At 36.5% G+C, this 17,952-nt stretch overlaps 1 pseudogene; it reads left to right on the top strand.

Annotated features, from left to right (window-relative positions):
• The first annotated feature begins 5,906 nt into the window (after positions 1-5,906).
• On the top strand, positions 5,907-6,854 carry LOC149194799 (protein CDI pseudogene; annotated as a pseudogene).
• The last annotated feature ends 11,098 nt before the right edge of the window (positions 6,855-17,952 follow it).

The following is a 17,952-nucleotide window of genomic DNA, read 5'->3' as shown; positions in this document are numbered from 1 at the left end:
AGATACCCCAATTTCTTTGTCTCCATCGAAGTCTGAATCAGAGTATCTAATCAAGCTAAAATTGTCCACCTGTGTATACATGATTCCAAAGTCTTCAGATCCCTTCAAGTACCTTAGAAATATTTTTGAGCAGACCAATGTCACTCATAATGCTTTTACATAAACCTGGAGAGGATTCCAACAACAAACGAAATGGCTGGTTTGGTAGTAGTTAGGTAGTTGAGACTTCCTACAAGCTATATATACTTTGTTGCATCCTCAAATTCTTTTCCTTCAATAGATGTGAGCTTTAAGTTTTGTTCCATTGGAGTAGTAAGAGGATTGCTTTCTGTCATGCCAAACCTATTCAATAGATCTCCAATGTATTTCTTTTGAGAAAGAATATGGACTTCGGATGTTGGGTTACTTCAATGCCAAGATAGTAATGAACATAGCCCAAATCAATCATTTCAAAACTTTTCCCCAATTCCTTCTTTATGGATGCAATGTAGCTTTCATTGTTCCCTGTCATCAAAAGATCATCTACAAATACCACAAGATATACAATTGTTTTGCCAACATTCTTGACAAATAAAGTTGCATCATCAAGATCATAATGTTTGAAATTGAGTTTCAGAAGATGCTCAGTTAGTTTTTCATACCAGGTTCGCGGTGCTTATTTGAGGCCATACAAGGACTTCACAAGTTTGCATACTTTATGTTCATGTCCTTTCACAGAAAATGCTTCAGGTTGGGACATAAAAACATTCTCTTTTAGATCTCCATTAAAGAAAGCATTTTTTACTTCCATTTGATGGACTTTCCAACCGCTCTGAGCTGCTAGGGCAAAGAGTGTCCGGATGATAGCCCATTTTGTTGTGGGGGAAAAAGTCTCCTCATAATCAACCCCTTCTTTCTATGCAAAACCTTTTGCCACACGCCTAGCTTTGTGCTTGTTGAGTGAGCCATCAACGTTATACTTGTTCTTGTAGACCCACTTGCAGCCAATTGGTTTGGTTCCTAATGTAGGATCAACCAGCTTCCAAGTTCCATTCTTTATGAGGGCATCATACTCCTTTTGCATCACTTCTTTCCATTCATCATGAGAAGTAGCTTCTTTGGAGGCAGTTGGTTCAAAATCTGTAGACAAGTTCAATTCACAATCATAAGAAACATCCATATCAATAGGTGAATTAGAGTCATCTACATCACCTCCATTTTGCCAGTTTCAATTTCTAGTTCCTATCTTTCCAACCTCATTAGGATGAACACTTTCAAGTGTCTTTGTCAGCCCCTTTGGGGGAGCTTTATCAGATGGTCCAGGCTGCTCCATTGTTTGAGTTGGGACTGAATAAAGATTGAGTCTTCCAATTCTATCAATCACATCACTTAAAGCATCATCCATTGTTGGAGTTTCATGCGGGGGAGAGTGTTCTTCAGAAGAATATTCCACATGTTGATCTAGTATAGGAATCCCCCTTTCAAGATGTGGAATCTGATTATCAAATTCTTGAAATGATTTTGCTTTTGAAAATCTATCCAAGCATCAAGTTGCTGCTCAACAACATTGTTAGTTTTGGATGATTCAAGAAAAAATACATCTCTAGATACAACAAACTTTTAATTTACTTCATCATAAAAACAATATTCTTTGGAGGTGTTTGAATACCCCAAGAAGATACATTTACAACTTCTAACACCAAGTTTGTTTCTATGTACCTTTGGTATCAAGGCATAATAGGTGGAACCAAAGACCCTGAGATGCTTTACCGAAGGAACATGTCCATACCACATTTCATATGAAGTCTTGTTTCTAATAGCATTAGATGGACAACTATTCTTTATATATGCAGCACATAGAACAACATTAGCAAAAACATTATCTTTACATTTTTGAAGAAGAGCATGGATCGTACCATATTTAAGATTGTCCTATTCATTCTTTCAGCTACGCCATTTTGTTGGGGATTATAAGGCACAATTGTTTGATGTTTGATCCCATGTTGGCGAAGATAGTTTTGAAATTCATTTGATGTGTATTCTTTTCCATTATCACTGCAAATTGACCCAATATGAGATTGTGCATTATTTTCAATCCATTTATGAAAATTCTTGAATGTTTAAAAAACATCAGATTTGTTCTTCAATAAATAAACCCAACAAATTCTGGTGTAGTCATCAGTAAATGTCATGATATATTTATTTCCATTTGCAGAAGGAACATGCATTGGATCACATAAATTTGAATGAATGAGTTCAAGTTTTCTATGTGCTCTTGAATGTGAATCATGAAGAAACTCTTTTCTATTCTTTCCTAGAGTGCAAGCATCACATTGCTTAAGTTTCCTAGGAATTGTAGGCAAACCAGCAACACCATTTTTCTTCAACAAGCGAAGGCTGTCATAGTTCAAATGTCCAAATCTAGCATGCCATAATAAACTTGATGGAAGTATACCTTCTTCATGATGAGAATTGTATGAGATATGTTGTGCACGAGCAGAGGTACCTTGCAGCTTAATAAGCCTTTCTTCTTCTATTACCCTCATGACAAGTGAGTGGTCAGATGCTTTTCTTACCTCAAGCTTTCCATCAAACATATGAATGGAGTGACCTTGCAGGCGGATGTGAACCAAGGACAACAAGTTTCTCTTGAGCTGAAGGAGATATAGAACATGATGCAGAAGAAAGTCTAGAAGACCAAACAATTTAAGCCTAATTGTGCCAAGCCCTGATGTCTTGATTTTTTATTGGTCTGCAAAGCATACTGCTCCATCAACATTGTCAGTAAATTCTTCAAAAAAATCTTTTCTATAACTCATGTGGCAAGTTGCTCCTAAATCAAGCAACCAATCATTTTTCCAAGAAGCAAGTGAAGCATTAAATAAATCTTCATCTACTCCAATATCACATTGTGCCACAACATAGTGAGCGGATTTAGGTGCTTTACCTTTGTCTGTATCATCAGTTTTGCCTTTCTCTTGATTTCTTTGCTGCTCAATTTTGTCCCATGGTAGCTTGCATGTAGAGGCATCATGTGATCCATTTCTTTTGCAGCGTATGCAGTGCAAATCTGCCTTTTCTCCTTGAGAGTCTTTGCCCCCCCTGCCTTTTAAATCTCTTCTACCTCTTCCTCTGGAAAAATATTGAGCAAGATTATTCTCTCTGTGTGTAAGAAGAGTTGTTTTCTTTTCCAAACCCTTCCCTTTTTCAACAAACTTTTCTATCATAAAAATTTGAACTGAGCCCAAAAAAATTACAGTATTCGTAGCAAAATACTAATAATAATTTGATATGACTTTACAAAAAGTGGAATCAACTGCAAGCTCTCGATATTCATATATCATGCAATATATATTGTATTCCTTATAACATATTCCACAATATTCATATACCAAGCACGGTCGAGTTAATGCACCAGAACAATAGTGTTCTTGGACAATAGTATTTTTGGATAGCAGGTAACACACTACACCTTTATGCAACATATTTCCCTCACCTCATTATTTATGCAAGAACTAAATTGTAACGAAGGCTCATTGACGGAATAAGATGAAAACCCATGAAGGCTCATAACAAGGGCTCATCGACATAATATCAAAGGCTCATCGACAGAATAAGATGACAACCCACGAAGGCTCATCGATGGAATAAGATGACAACCCACGAAGGCTCATAACAAAGGCTGAGGTGTATTCCAACAAATAGTAAAGTCAATTTATAATACCAACATTTTTTTACAATGCCAAAATAGAGTTATAATACCAGTGTTATTCAACAGGAGCAGCGTACAAATCAACAGTTCAACGCAGCGTTCCGGAGCAGTGTTCTTCAAAAACTACAATCGTATACCATGCAGTAGGAATGTCAGTGTTATGTGCCAAAACTTCAACATGTATGCCAAAACTTCAACTTATATACCAGAAACTTCTACATCAACCCTTTCACGTGTAGATCGATCTTCAAAAGCTTTGATTCACGCACGCAGGTGTGCTTTGATACCGCACGCAGGTGGGCAGCTATCAAGCTATGAAGTTCCTTCCTTCGTGCTGATAACGAATATCCATATTGGAAGCGAGTATGTCCATCTGTGAATGTTTGCTTGCACAGTTATTAAAAAAATGAAGAATATGTTCACGGGTTCACCACAATGGTTCATTCAACGCAGAGTAGTTTTGGACAATAACGCAGCGCAGTTGTGAACAATAACGCATGGGTAACTGAGGAAAAACAAAGGGTGGAATGGCAGCGACTGTGGAGGGGACAGAGAGTGTAGTAGACAGTGGACAGAGAGCAGTAGGCAGAAGGGAGTTACAACTATTTTGGGAGCTGGCTCTGATACCATGTCAGACCAGGCAGTAACTCCTCAAGAAAAATTGATTCGTATGTATTATTTCTTCAGTTAGGTATTCATTATATACACGAGGGAGAGATTTTTCACTTCATCTCCTGATGACTATTCATATAACCTATTTATTTATTTACATTATATTCACCCAATCCTGATGATTAGGTGTCAACACAAAATATGTATGAAAAACATGATTATAAATAAGAAAAGAAAATATAGTATTTTTTACAGTTTTATTTTTTATTTTTATGAGACTATATTTTATTTGAATGGAGGTATGTTTCCCATTCAAGCAAGTGGTTCATTATAGAAAGCACAACGGGAAAAAAATAGGTATACACATCTACTTGGAAGTTGGAATTAGTAAGACATTTGTTGTGTCATTTAGATATTATATGCTTCTCAATAGAGATATAAGTATTGATTGTCAATGATTGAGATACATTTCCCCAGAGAATGGTTCATTATAAAAGAAATATATTGGAAAACAATCAGGTATATACATTTATTTGGAATTTAGAATTAGCCAGACATGGTTGTGTCATTTAAACCTTATATGTTTTTATGTTTTTCAATAGATGTGTAAGTATTGACTGTTAATGATTAAGATATATAAGCAACATGTATTATGTGATAGAATCGTAGGAACTAAATATTATCCATGAGAAAATATTGTAGGAAGTTAGGTTTTAACCCTAAGGAATGTTGTGTTTTTCAAAAATGTGAAGAATTAGGAAAAGTAGAATTGTTAATTCTTTAAAATTGATGCAAAGAGTTAAATAAACATAAAATATTTTAAACTGAAAGTAAACATAAAATAATAAGATTATAATTCACGAGTTCAAAACGATGGTAAATTAACATGAAACACTGTTATAATTATTATTGAAAATATTGGAACATCAATAAAAACAATAATAAAATTATAATTCATGAGTTCAAAGCAATGGTAAATTAGCATGAAACACAGTTATAATTGTGAGAAAATATTGTAATATTAAGAAAAACGAATTTGACAAGCTTGAAAATTAATCATGCATAATGTGTTAGCTCTTTGTAAAACATATTTACGTCGTCAGGCGTTTCCCTCTGAAATGAACTCCCCCAAATGCTTTTCTATCCTAATCATAGCCGTTAGATCTTTTGTTAGACGATTGAACAAAAATCAGCCGTCTAATCCGTCTAATTTAATAAAAAATGTTTTAAAACATTAAAAATGTTTTAAAACTTTAAAAAAACGTTATTAGCCTGCAGTTGTTTGTGCTTTTGCAAGGCATTTGATTCGTTTAAAGCTTGGGCCACCAATTTGATTAACGGCGAGCGGGTTGAGAGGTTATCAGTGCCAAGGTTTGATCCCCCTCGCACTCAATTCCTCCGCAGAGATTTTTTTAGTAGCGAAAATGGGCATTCACATTCGAATGCATATAGGAATTCCAAAGACATGCTAGTATCGGGACTGGGACTGGGACTGGGCATCAGGCTAGCATTCGCAGTATCTCCCCCAAGTTTGGCTGAGTCTCCAGAACCGAAGCTGAAGATGCAGGAGGACCAAAAGTCGCGAGATCCAGTCTCACCATAGCCTCAAGCAGGCATCATGGGAGGACCTATTATTACCAAGAGTGGAAAAGTGCTTCCAAAGCTCAAGATCTTTGTGGGTTACGATCCCCATGAGGATCTTGTCTACGAGGTCTGCAGGCATTCAATACTGAAACATGCCACATTTCCAATTGAAGTAATCCCCGTCAAACAAGCGGATCTCCGCAAGGCTGGGCTTTACTGGCGCACAAGGGATCCCACTGAGAGCACCCAGTTCTCCTTTTCTAGGTTCTTGACTCGTTTCCTAGTTGGGTTCGAGGGTTGGGCTATGTTCATAGACTGTGATTTCCTCTATACTGTTGACGTTAGGGAATTAGCTGAGCTCATTGATGATAAGTATGATATAATGTGTGTCAAACATGATTACAAGCCCAAGAGTGCTACAAAAATGAATGGGGTTGTGCAGACTACTTACCCTAGAAAGAACTGGTCATCTATGGTTTTGTATAATTGCGGGCACCCAAAGAACAGATTTTTTACACCCTTTGTTGTGAATTCCCAATCTGGGGCTTTTTTTCATAGATTCACTTGGCTTGATGACAATGATATTAGACCCATTCCCTACACCTGGAATTTCCTTTTTGGTCACAATGAGATTGATGACAAGGAACTTCCCAAAGCTATACATTATACAATGGGAGGCCCTTGGTTCGAGGCCTGGAAAGATTGCCAATTCGCAGATCTGTGGCTTCAGGAAGTGGATGAGTATAAGAGGTCCCAGTTGATACAAAAGGTGATTCAAGATGAGCTCATAACGCTGTTGGATACAAGAATGAATGAAAGAGCAGGAGATCTTGAAACCAGAGTAGGTGAGTTGGAAGGCAAGGTTAGAGAGATCTCTGCTCTACAAAAATTGTTGTTGTTTTATCTGCAAGAGAGGTTTCTAACAAAGGGAGGGAATGGTGTGAAAGGACCTCCTTTTGATGCCTAGTTGAACAAGGGATTGCGAAGCAGAAAGGAATTGCTTTGGAATACCCTGTCGGATCTTGTGAGAGTGCAAAATAGGAATATGTTTTGGAGGTACTGTGCAGGATATAGCCTAATTATTTTTATTCGATTCTATTTTTATCTCTAAATATTAGAGAGAAATTGTAGTTTTCTGCATAAATTTTGAACTGGAAGTTAACTTATTTCTTAATATACTATTCGCCCATGGTATAGTCAAATCACCTTTACTTTATAGCAGTTAAGAAATAGCCACACTCTTCATTCTCATCCTTTTTCCTAAAAGAATGGTATGAAGGGTTTGTACCCTATCTGGACAATAATGTCATTGTGACAAATTTTTTTCTCCAATGTAGTTATCTCAGACATTGCAATTTCATGGAATATGCTTCATCATATCAATTGGTGTAATTGTATATGGATGGTTATTTTAGGTTATTCACCTATGGTATGGTCAAATATGCCTTTAATTTAGCTACATTCTTCAATATCATCCTTTTTCCTGAAAGAATTGTGTGAAGGGTTTGTACTCTATCTGGACAAAAATATTATTGTGGCATTTTTCTTCTATCTTAAATGCAGTTATCTCAAACATCGCGATTTCATGGAATATACTTCATCACATCGATTCGTATAATTGTATTAATTGTATTTATTAGCTATCTTGATTGCAATGTATGGATGGTTGTTTTCGGCCAGGCCCAAACATCTTTGTGTTGTTGGGGTTGCCATTGTGGTGTATTTAGTGACTATTTTGATGTGTTTATGTTGAAAATTTATAACCTTCATAAGCAATTTTAAGTTCACTGTTATTCAATAAGTAGTGTATTTTGTGAAAGACGATGGAGATCAATGGATCTTCTCATTTGTTGTGAACAATACTAGAGTGCTGAAGCTAGTGTGTACAAATCATATCACAACAAGATATATTCATGTTTTGCATGTGCGAAGTATGCATTATGCTCACATATGGAATTTTTAACAGTGTATTTCTATGAGAAAAGTATGCCTTTATGTTTTGATGCAGACACCTTCAATATGCACAACACTCTGGTCCTCAGGTTTCCACAAGGGTAGACTTACACCACCCATTTAAACCTAACATAAATGTCAAAGAACGCTTCCCCTGATCTGAAAAGGGGTTAGTAACTATAATAGAGAATAGGTTGTGCAAGCTTTAGCAGAGGGATCAAATGAAGATTTCCAATCTTAAAACCTGCAAACAAGTTTACAGCAGAAGAGATTTAGTGAAGAATTACGTGATGCTCTGTTCCTGCAAACAATTGATGTATTTATGAATGCAAACCACTAAAATATTCATGTCGGGGACGAATAATCTACACGGGAAGTTTGGACACTTTAGATTGTTCACAAAGTCTTGATTTTATGTTTATATTTTGTGATTGCTAAGAAAGAATGCAACAAACTTTCATCTCTGTTTCTATTGATATTGGGTCACCCATGAGGCAAGGGCATAAATTGTGGTGCATTGTATCTCTACTTCTACTTCTTTTTTTTGTATTTGCCTATTTGTTATAGCAAATGTGCATTCATTTCATTACATAGAGCATTTTTCAAAGTAAGATTCACATAAGATATCCAAGGATGAATTGAAAATAACCTATACGAGGAGGATAAATTTGGTTGTCATGGATTGCATAATAACATATGGCATACAGGTTTGATCGTAACTCACTATTTCTACCTTTGACAATGGACTTTGAAAAGATGCCCATCCTATATGTAAGAAATTTGTGTTTTAAAGATTTTTTGAATTGCTAACTCGGGATCTTGAAGTCAAGACTTTTTACTAAATGTCTTTGCTGGATACCTTAGAGCTGTAACTATTGTTGTACTTAGCTATTGTCTAACAATTATAACAGTTAGTGAATTCCATATTGTAGGACATATGTTGGAAAGTCAATTTTTCGTTGTTTCTAGAATTTTAGAGTTGACCTTTCCTGTATTATTATAAAACCCTGGCCATTGACAGTGATTTCTAAATTATAGTTTTGCAAATGGACATCGCTCCCAGAGTAAAAATATTCAATGTTCAGGAAGAAAGAGTACCAGGTGTTGTGGGGTGAAGTTTGGGGGTGGGTCTTTGGATCAAAACATCTCTTCTTGTACATCGCATGGTAAATCATATTCAACTTCTCTGTAGTGAACCATTTTGTAGGAACATGTTTCATTCTTATTTAATTGGAGCTCTTCTTCATTCGAAGACTCTTCTGCGCAAACAATTGTAGGTTCTGCAACTAGCTATTTGAGATAGGCGACATAAGTTTAGATTGTTGCACCTAGATATGAATCCATTCATCTCACCAATTAAGTGGATTTCTTTTGTGAAAATGTGTTTCCTTATTGGTTTGGGATATTTGATTTTTGCCATTTTCCCTAAGAGAATTGAGGTGCACTCTACAGCCAGGGGTGCAGAGGACATTGTATGTGTGTCTCAAACATTGCGATTTCATGGAATATACTTCATCACATCGATTGGTATAATTGTATTTATTAGCAATCTTGATTGCAATGTATGGATGGTTGTTTTCGGCCAGGCTCAAACATCTTTGTGTTGTTGGGGTTGGCATTGTGGTGTATTTAGTGACTATCTGGATGAATGTTGAAAATTTATAACCTTCATAAGCATTTTTAAGTTCATTGTTATTCAATAAGTAGTGTATTTTGTGAAAGAAAATGGAGATCAGTGGATCTTCTCCTTTTCTATGAACAATACTAGAGTGCTCAAGCTAGTGTGTACAAATCATATCACAACAAGATATATTCATATTTTGCATGTGTGAAGTATGCATTATTCTCACATATGGAATTTTTAACACTGTTCTTCTACGAGAAAAGTATGCATTTATGTTTGATGCAGAGACCTCCAATCTAGCACTCTGGTCCTCAGGTTTCCACAGGGGTAGAATTACACCACCCATTTAAACCTAACATAAATGTCGAAGAACGCTTCCCGTGATCTGAAAAGGGGTTAGTAACTATAATTGAGAATAGGCTGTGCAAGCTTTAGCAGAGGGATCAAATGAAGATTTCCAATCTCAAAACCTGCAAACAAGTTTACAGCAGAAGAGATTTAGTGAAGAATTACGTGATGCATTGTTCCTGCAAACGATTGTGGTATTTATGAATGCAAACCACTAAAATATTCTGGTTGGGGATGAATAATCTACAGGGGAAGTTTGGACACTTTAGATTTTTCACAAAGTCTTGATTTCATGTTTATAAGTTGTGATTGCTAAGAACGAATGCAACAAACTTCCATCTCTGTTTCTACTGATATTGGGTCGCCCATGAGGCAAGGGCATAAATTGTGGTGCATTGTATCTCTACTTCTACTTCTTCTTCTTCTTTTCTGTATTTGCCTGTTTGTTATAGCAAATGTGCATTCATTTCATTGCATAGAGCATTTTGCAAAGTAAGATTCACATAAGATATCCAAGGATGAATTGAAAATAATCTATACGAGGAGGATAAATGTGGTAGTGTCATGGATTGCATAATAACATATGGCATACAGGTTTGATGGTAACTCACTATTTCTACCTTTGACAATGGACTTTGAAAAGATGCCCATCCTATATGTAAGAAATTTGTGTTTTAAAGATTTTTTGAATTGCTAACTCGGGATCTTGAAGTCAAGACTTTTTACTAAATGTCTTTGCTGGATACCTTAGAGATGTAACTATTGTTGTACTTAGCTATTGTCTAACAATTATAACAGTTAGTGAATTCCATATTGTAGGACATATGTTGGAAAGTCAATTTTTCGTTGTTTCTAGAATTTTAGAGTTGACCTTTCCTTTATTATTATAAAACCCTGGCCATTGATAGAGATTTCTAAATTATAGTTTTGCAAATGGACATCGCTCCCAGAGTAAAAATATTCAATGTTCAGGAAGAAAGAGTACCGGGTGTTGTGGGGTGAAGTTTGGGGGTGGGTCTTCGGATCAAAACATCTCTTCTTGTACATCGCATGGTAAATCATGCTCAACTTCTCTGTAGTGAACCATTTTGTAGGAACATGGTCCATTCTTATTTAATTTGAGCTCTTCTTCATTCGAAGACTCTTCAACCCAAACAATTGTAGGTTCTCCAACTAGCTGTTTGAGATAGTCGACATAAATTTAGATTGTTGTACCTAGATATGAATCCATTCATTTCATCAATTAAGCGGATTGCTTTTGTGAAAATGTGTTTCCTTATTTGTTTGGGATATTTGATTTTTTCCATTTTCCCTGAGAGAAGTGAGGTGCACTCTACAGCCAGGGGTGCAGAGGACATTGTATGTGTGTCTCAAACATTGCGATTTCATGGAATATACTTCATCACATCGATTGGTATAATTGTATTAATTGTATTTATTAGCTATCTTGATTGCAATGTATGGATTGTTGTTTTCGGCCAGGCTCAAACATCTCTGTGTTGTTGGGGTTGCCATTGTGGTGTATTTAGTGACTATTTTGATGTGTTTATGTTGAAAATTTATAACCTTCATAAGCATTTTTAAGTTCACTGTTATTCAATAAGTAGTGTATTTTGTGAAAGACAATGGAGATCAGTGGATCTTCTCATTTGCTGTGAACAATACTAGAGTGCTCAAGCTAGTGTGTACAAAGCATATCACCGCAAGATATATTCATATTTTGCATGTGCGAAGTATGCATTATGCTCACATATGGAATTTTTAACAGTGTTCTTCTACGAGAAAAGTATGCCTTTATGTTTTGATGCAGACACCTCCAATCTTCACAGCACTCTGGTCCTCAGGTTTCCACAAGGGTAGACTTACACCACCCATTTAAACCTAACATAAATGTCAAAGAACACTTCCTGTGATCTGAAAAGGGGTTAGTAACTATAATAGGGAATAGGCTGTGCAAGCTTTAGCAGAGGGATCAAATGAAGATTTCCAATCTCAAAACCTGCAAACAAGTTTACAACAGAAGAGATTTAGCGAAGAATTACGTGATTCTCTGTTCCTGCAAACAATTGCGGTATTTATGAATGCAAACCACTAAAATATTCAGGTTGGGGATGAATAATCTACAGGGGAAGTTTGGACACTTTAGATTGTTCACAAAGTCTTGATTTTATGTTTATATTTTGTGATTGCTAAGAACGAATGCAACAAACTTTCATCTCTGTTTCTACTGATATTGGGTGGCCCATGAGGCAAGGGCATAAATTGTGGTGCATTGTATCTCTACTTCTACTTCTTCTTCTTTTTTTTCTTTTCTTTTTTTTTGTATTTGCCTGTTTGTTATAGCAAATGTGCATTCATTTCATTGCATAGAGCATTTTTCAAAGTAAGATTCACATAAGATATCCAAGGATGAATTGAAAATAACCTATACGAGGAGGATAAATGTGGTAGTGTCATGGATTGCATAATAACATATGGCATACAGGTTTGATGGTAACTCACTATTTCTACCTTTGACAATGGACTTTGAAAAGATGCCCATCCTATATGTAAGAAATTTGTGTTTTAAAGATTTTTTGAATTGCTAACTCGGGATCTTGAAGTCAAGACTTTTTACTAAATGTCTTTGTTGGATACCTTAGAGATGTAACTATTGTTGTACTTAGCTATTTTCTAACAATTATAATAGTTAGTGAATTCCATATTGTAGGACATATGTTGGAAAGTCAATTTTTCGTTGTTTCTAGAATTTTAGAGTTGACCTTTCCTGTATTATTATAAAACCCTGGCCATTGACAGTGATTTCTAAATTATAGTTTTGCAAATGGACATCGCTCCCTGAGTAAAAATATTTAATGTTCAGGAAGAAAGAGTACCGGATGTTGTGGGGTGAAGTTTGGGGGTGGGTCTTCGGATCAAAAGATCTCTTCTTGTACATCGCATGGTAAATCATGCACAACTTCTTTGTAGTGAAACATTTTGTAGGAACATGTTCCATTCTTATTTAATTGGAGCTCTTCTTCATTCAAAGACTGTTTTGCCCAAAAAATTGTAGGTTCTGCAACTAGCTATTTGAGATAGTCGACATAAATTTAGATTGTTGCACCTAGATATGAATCCATTCATCTCATCAATTAAGCAGATTGCTTTTGTGAAAATGTGTTTCCTTATTGGTTTGGGATATTTGATTTTTGCCATTTTCCCTGAGAGAAGTGAGGTGCACTCTACACCTAGGGGTGCAGAGGACATTGAATGTGTGTCACATCACTTGTATAAGGTTAATAAAATAAAATGAGAGAAAAGTCACTGTCATATGTGAAGAAATTCCACAAAAATTCTGATCTGCTTGAATGAACAAATCTGAACCTAACATGTAACTCGAGCTGCAGAATATAAAAACACTTGTTTTTCTAGGGAACCCAACTGGGAAAACCCTCTACTTGATTGAGAATTTTATTGATAGGAGAATGAGCAATAGATATCTTACAAAAACAATCTTGTTTCAATAGGAACCAATTTGGTTTTCTATTCTTGTACTAAGCTGAAGCACTCCTTGCAAGACTTTGATCCCCGCTTCCCTCTTTCCTTGCACAAGTCCCAAGGAAATTCTCCTATAAATCTGCGCACAAGCCTCTCTTTGTATGCTAAACCTCTCACAAGTTCACACACACAAACACAAATCTGTGTTCTCCACTGCCTTGTGTCACCAACTCGTGCTCACAAGACAATTGAATAACAATGTGCCTTAATCCTTGGGGGAGTGCTCAGACATCAAGGCTCAAAGCCATTACAAGAAATACTCATTATTAACTCAATACATCACATGTAGGGATTGAACCTGTTTGGGGGCGACAACAAGTTAACAACATTTATGCCAACCACGTGGGCTAAATCCGGTTGATGTGTGTATGTGTATAAGTTACCAGATGTCAGATTTAAATTTGGATATGGATCCACCAATATTTTAAACATTAATAATTTTTTATTACATTACATTAAGTAATTTTATGAACCATATCACTCTTAACATGTTACTTTTAAGATTACTTACTAATAACATGTATGTGGTTCATAAAGTTTACATTTAATTCAATTATGTACGATGGTTGTGGTTTATAAAAATTACTTTAATATATTTAAGGGCCTAATTCAGAATTCCACAAAAACAATTGTTGAACTTCAAACTCTCTCAATCCCCTCTTAAGGTCATATGTGAGGAGATGCCAACCTGAAGTAAATATGCTACATGTCACTACCAGAATTGAAAAATGAAAAATTAGAAATGGAGTTTCTTCAAGAGTTTCATGATCTGATTTTCTCAATCAGCCTATGGCCTCTCTTTGTACCTTTTGGGACAATTTCTACTCGTATTAGTTATTAGTTAATTAGGCCGATAGTTCACTCTCCACTTGACATCTGTGCGCCGAGCTTCCGAGAGAGTTCGTGGAGTTTATGGTTGTTTCTGTATACAGTTTCGTGGAGTTAATGGCTATTTCAGTTTACGGGCTCCAATTTCTGTTTGTATAGTCGAATCGACATTGGCAATGGCATCCCCTATATCCTCATGCCCCCAAAACCCTCTTGAAACTGAAATCGGGATAGAAATTGAAAGTTCGCCTCCTCGTTCTCACAATCTTCGTCCTGCAGTTTTAGCGATTGACGCCTCGTCCTCCACGGCTGCAACGACAGCCTCCACCTCATGTAATTCCCACAGCAATCGCAACTTCTATTGTGATGTATTTATCAATCACAGAGGGCCGGATGTTAAGAAAACCTTGGCTAGACATCTCTACCATCGCCTTCGTTTACACGGAATCCGAGTCTTTTTGGACAGGCCAGAATTGTATGAGGGGGGGAATTTTTCTTCGGAAATAGAAGTTGCCATTAGAACCGCCTCAGTCCATGTGGCTATTTTCTCTCGTACATATGCAACATCGACTTCGTGTTTGAATGAGCTCTTCCTGATGTTGGAGTCGAAGGCTCCTATTATTCCGGTGTTTTACAGTGTAAAACCAGATGATCTTTATTTGTCGCAGGGGAAAAGATGGAGTATATGCTCAAGATCTATGCAACTTAGAAATCACGTGAACAGGTGAAGGGAAACCGCGATATGACTCCACCAGTGTTCAAACATGGAGAGATGCCCTTTCTGTGTTGCAAAAATAATGGGTTTCGATCTGGACACATATAATGGGTGAGATCTCAACCCTCCCCTCTCAGTATTGTAATACTTCACGCTGATTAGATATACATAGGTTAAAGTTTATCATTAGCTGTATTTATTTTCTTGTGAATAACTAGACACAAAGGGGAGTTTCTAGATCAAGTGGTTGAATGCATGTTGAAACAGTTGAAAAAATTGATATTTAATGTCGCCAAATATTGAACTGCTTTGGAGGAAAAGGTGAAGAATTTTGAAAATAGAGTCCTGTTGTAGCAGAAGTAGGAGAGTGGAAAGGTTCAAGTCATGGGGATTGTTGGGTTGGGGGGGGGTTGGAAAGACAACCCTGGTGAAAGAACTCTTCAACAGGAAGAGGCCAGATTACAAAAAATCTTACTTTTTATGTGATATCAGGGAAAATGCAAATAAAGGTTCATTACATCATTTGCAGAGTGAACTTCTCAATGGCTTGACTCACTTTGATATTCATATAGACAGCATCTATGAAGGCATATAGATTCTTAAAAGAAATCTCTCATGTTCTAATGCTTTCACAGTTTTTGATGACATAGATCAGGAAAATCAGCGGGATGCATTTTTGTCGGTTCAAAGTGTACTCAGGGCAGATAGCTTAATTTTGATTACATCTAGAGACAAAACTATTCTCACAGATTCAGGAGTTCAAAACACATCAATTTATAAATTAACAGGCCTTGATGCACAACAGTCCCAGGAACTCTTTTGCTTGCATGCCTTTAGCCAGCCCTATCCACTTCCAGGGTTTGACTATCTCGCGATTACCAAACCTTATATGGCTTCGCTGGAATGAATGCCCCTGGTTTTCTCTGCCTTCTTGGATACCTATGAAGAACCTTAGGGTTTTAGAAGTGTGGGGGAAGAAATTGAAATCATTGTGGCAATCCGGATATCAGGTAAATAAAATTTTGGCGATTTAAAGTATGTGTTTATTCGTTATTGATTTCGCACAGTAGGATCTGCAATGAATTTAAATGGTTTTGCAGAAGCTAATCGTCGAATTCTTTCTTACGATTAAAACCCTGGAACATTTTGCAGGCACCTTTGCTGTTGCGACAGTTAGTTATTTATTCTCCCCTTCAAAGTTACCAAAATCAATAGGGCACCTTAAGCACCTCGAACTGATTGTCCTCCATAAGATTAATCTTAAAACTTTGCTGGATGAATTTTGTCATTTGGTGTCATTGAAACGATTGGAGTTAACAAGTTGCCGAAATCTAAAGTCACTGCCAGATTACTTTGGGAACTTAATAAACTTGGATTACATTGATCTGTCTCACACTTCTCATTTGCAGGTGCTTCCAAAGTCTTTCGGTAATTTAATAAACCTGAAATACATAGGTCTGTCTCACTCCCTACAGTTGCAGATGCTTCCAGGTTCTTTTGGTAATTTAATTCGTCTTAAATATCTTGATTTGAGTTGGTGCTATAATTTAACCGTCTCTAGCGAAACACTGGGAAACATCAGCACACTTGAATGTTTAGATGTTTCTTATTGTAAGAACATTGAAATATTACCTCCGCAAATAGCATATCAAAAGTACCTAAAAAAATTAGATCTTAGGGGTACAAACATAAAAGAATTTCCAAATGAAATTGGAGACTTGGGTGATTTAGAAGTTCCAGAAATAGGGAGCCCTTCGCTGGACAATCTACCACTTTCACTTGGTCACTTGAAGATCTTAAAGGAATTGAGACTCGAGAATTGTGGTGAATTGAAACATTTTCCGGTGACTATTCGACTGTTGACTCAGTTGACTGAGTTGAGAGTATTGAATTGCCGGTCGCAAACATTGAATATATAGAATCTAGATATACATAGGTTAATGTTTCTCATTAGCTGTATTTATTTTCTTGTGAATAACCAGACACGAAGGGGAGTTGCCAGATCAAGTGGTTGAATGTGTGTTGAAACAGGTGAAAAAATCGATATTCAATGTCGCCAAATATTGAACTGCTTTGGAGGAAAAGGTGAAGGATTTTGAAAATAGATTCTTGTTGCAATAGTAGCAGGAGAATGGAAAGGTTCAGGTCGTGGGGATTGTTGGGTTGGGCGAGGTTGGAAAGAAAACCCTGGCGAAAGAACTCTTCAACAAGAAGCGGTCAGATTACAGTAAATATTACTTTTTATGTGATATCAGGGAAAATGCAAATAAGGGTTCATTACATCATTTGTAGAGTGAACTTCTCAACAGCTTGACTCACTTTGATATTCATATAGACAGCATCTATGAAGGCATATATATTCTTAAAAGAAATCTCTCATGTTCTAATGCTTTCACAGTTTTTGATGACATAGATCAGGCAAATCAGCTGGATGCATTTTTGTCAGTTCAAAGTGTACTCAGGGCAGATAGCTTAATTTTGATTACATCTAGAGACAAAATTGTTCTCACAGATTCAGGAGTTCAAAACACATCAATTTATAAATTAACAGGCCTTGATGCACAACAGTCCCAGGAACTCTTTTGCTTGCATACCTTTAGCCAGCCCTATCCACTTCCAGGGTTTGACTATCTCGCGATTACCAAACCTTATATGGCTTGCCCCTAGTTTTCTCTGCCTTCTTGGATACCTATGAAGAGCCTTAGGGTTTTAGAAGTGCGGGGGAAGAAATTGAAACCATTGGGGCAATCCGGATATCAGGTGAATAAAATTTTGGCGATTTATAGTATGTGTTTATTCGTTATAGATTTCGCAAAGTAGGATCTGCAATGAATTTAAGTGGTTTTGCAGAAGCTAATCGTCGAATTATTTCTTACGATTAAAACTCTGGAACATTTTGCAGGCACCTTTGCCATTGCGATAGTTAGTTATTTATTCTCCCCTTTCAAAATTACCAAAATAAATAGGGCACCTCAAGCACCTCGAACTGATTGTACTCCATAAGATTAATCTTAAAACTTTGTCGGATGAATTTTGTCATTTGGTGTCGTTGAAACG

The sequence above is a fragment of the Pinus tabuliformis genome, chromosome 2_2 (assembly GCF_031772625.1).
Source record: "Pinus tabuliformis cultivar Carrire ecotype Pingquan chromosome 2_2, CPIR1, whole genome shotgun sequence".
Classification (NCBI taxonomy): domain Eukaryota; kingdom Viridiplantae; phylum Streptophyta; class Pinopsida; order Pinales; family Pinaceae; genus Pinus; species Pinus tabuliformis.
Note: the sequence above shows the minus strand (reverse complement) of the source record. Positions and strands in the feature narration are given on the sequence as shown.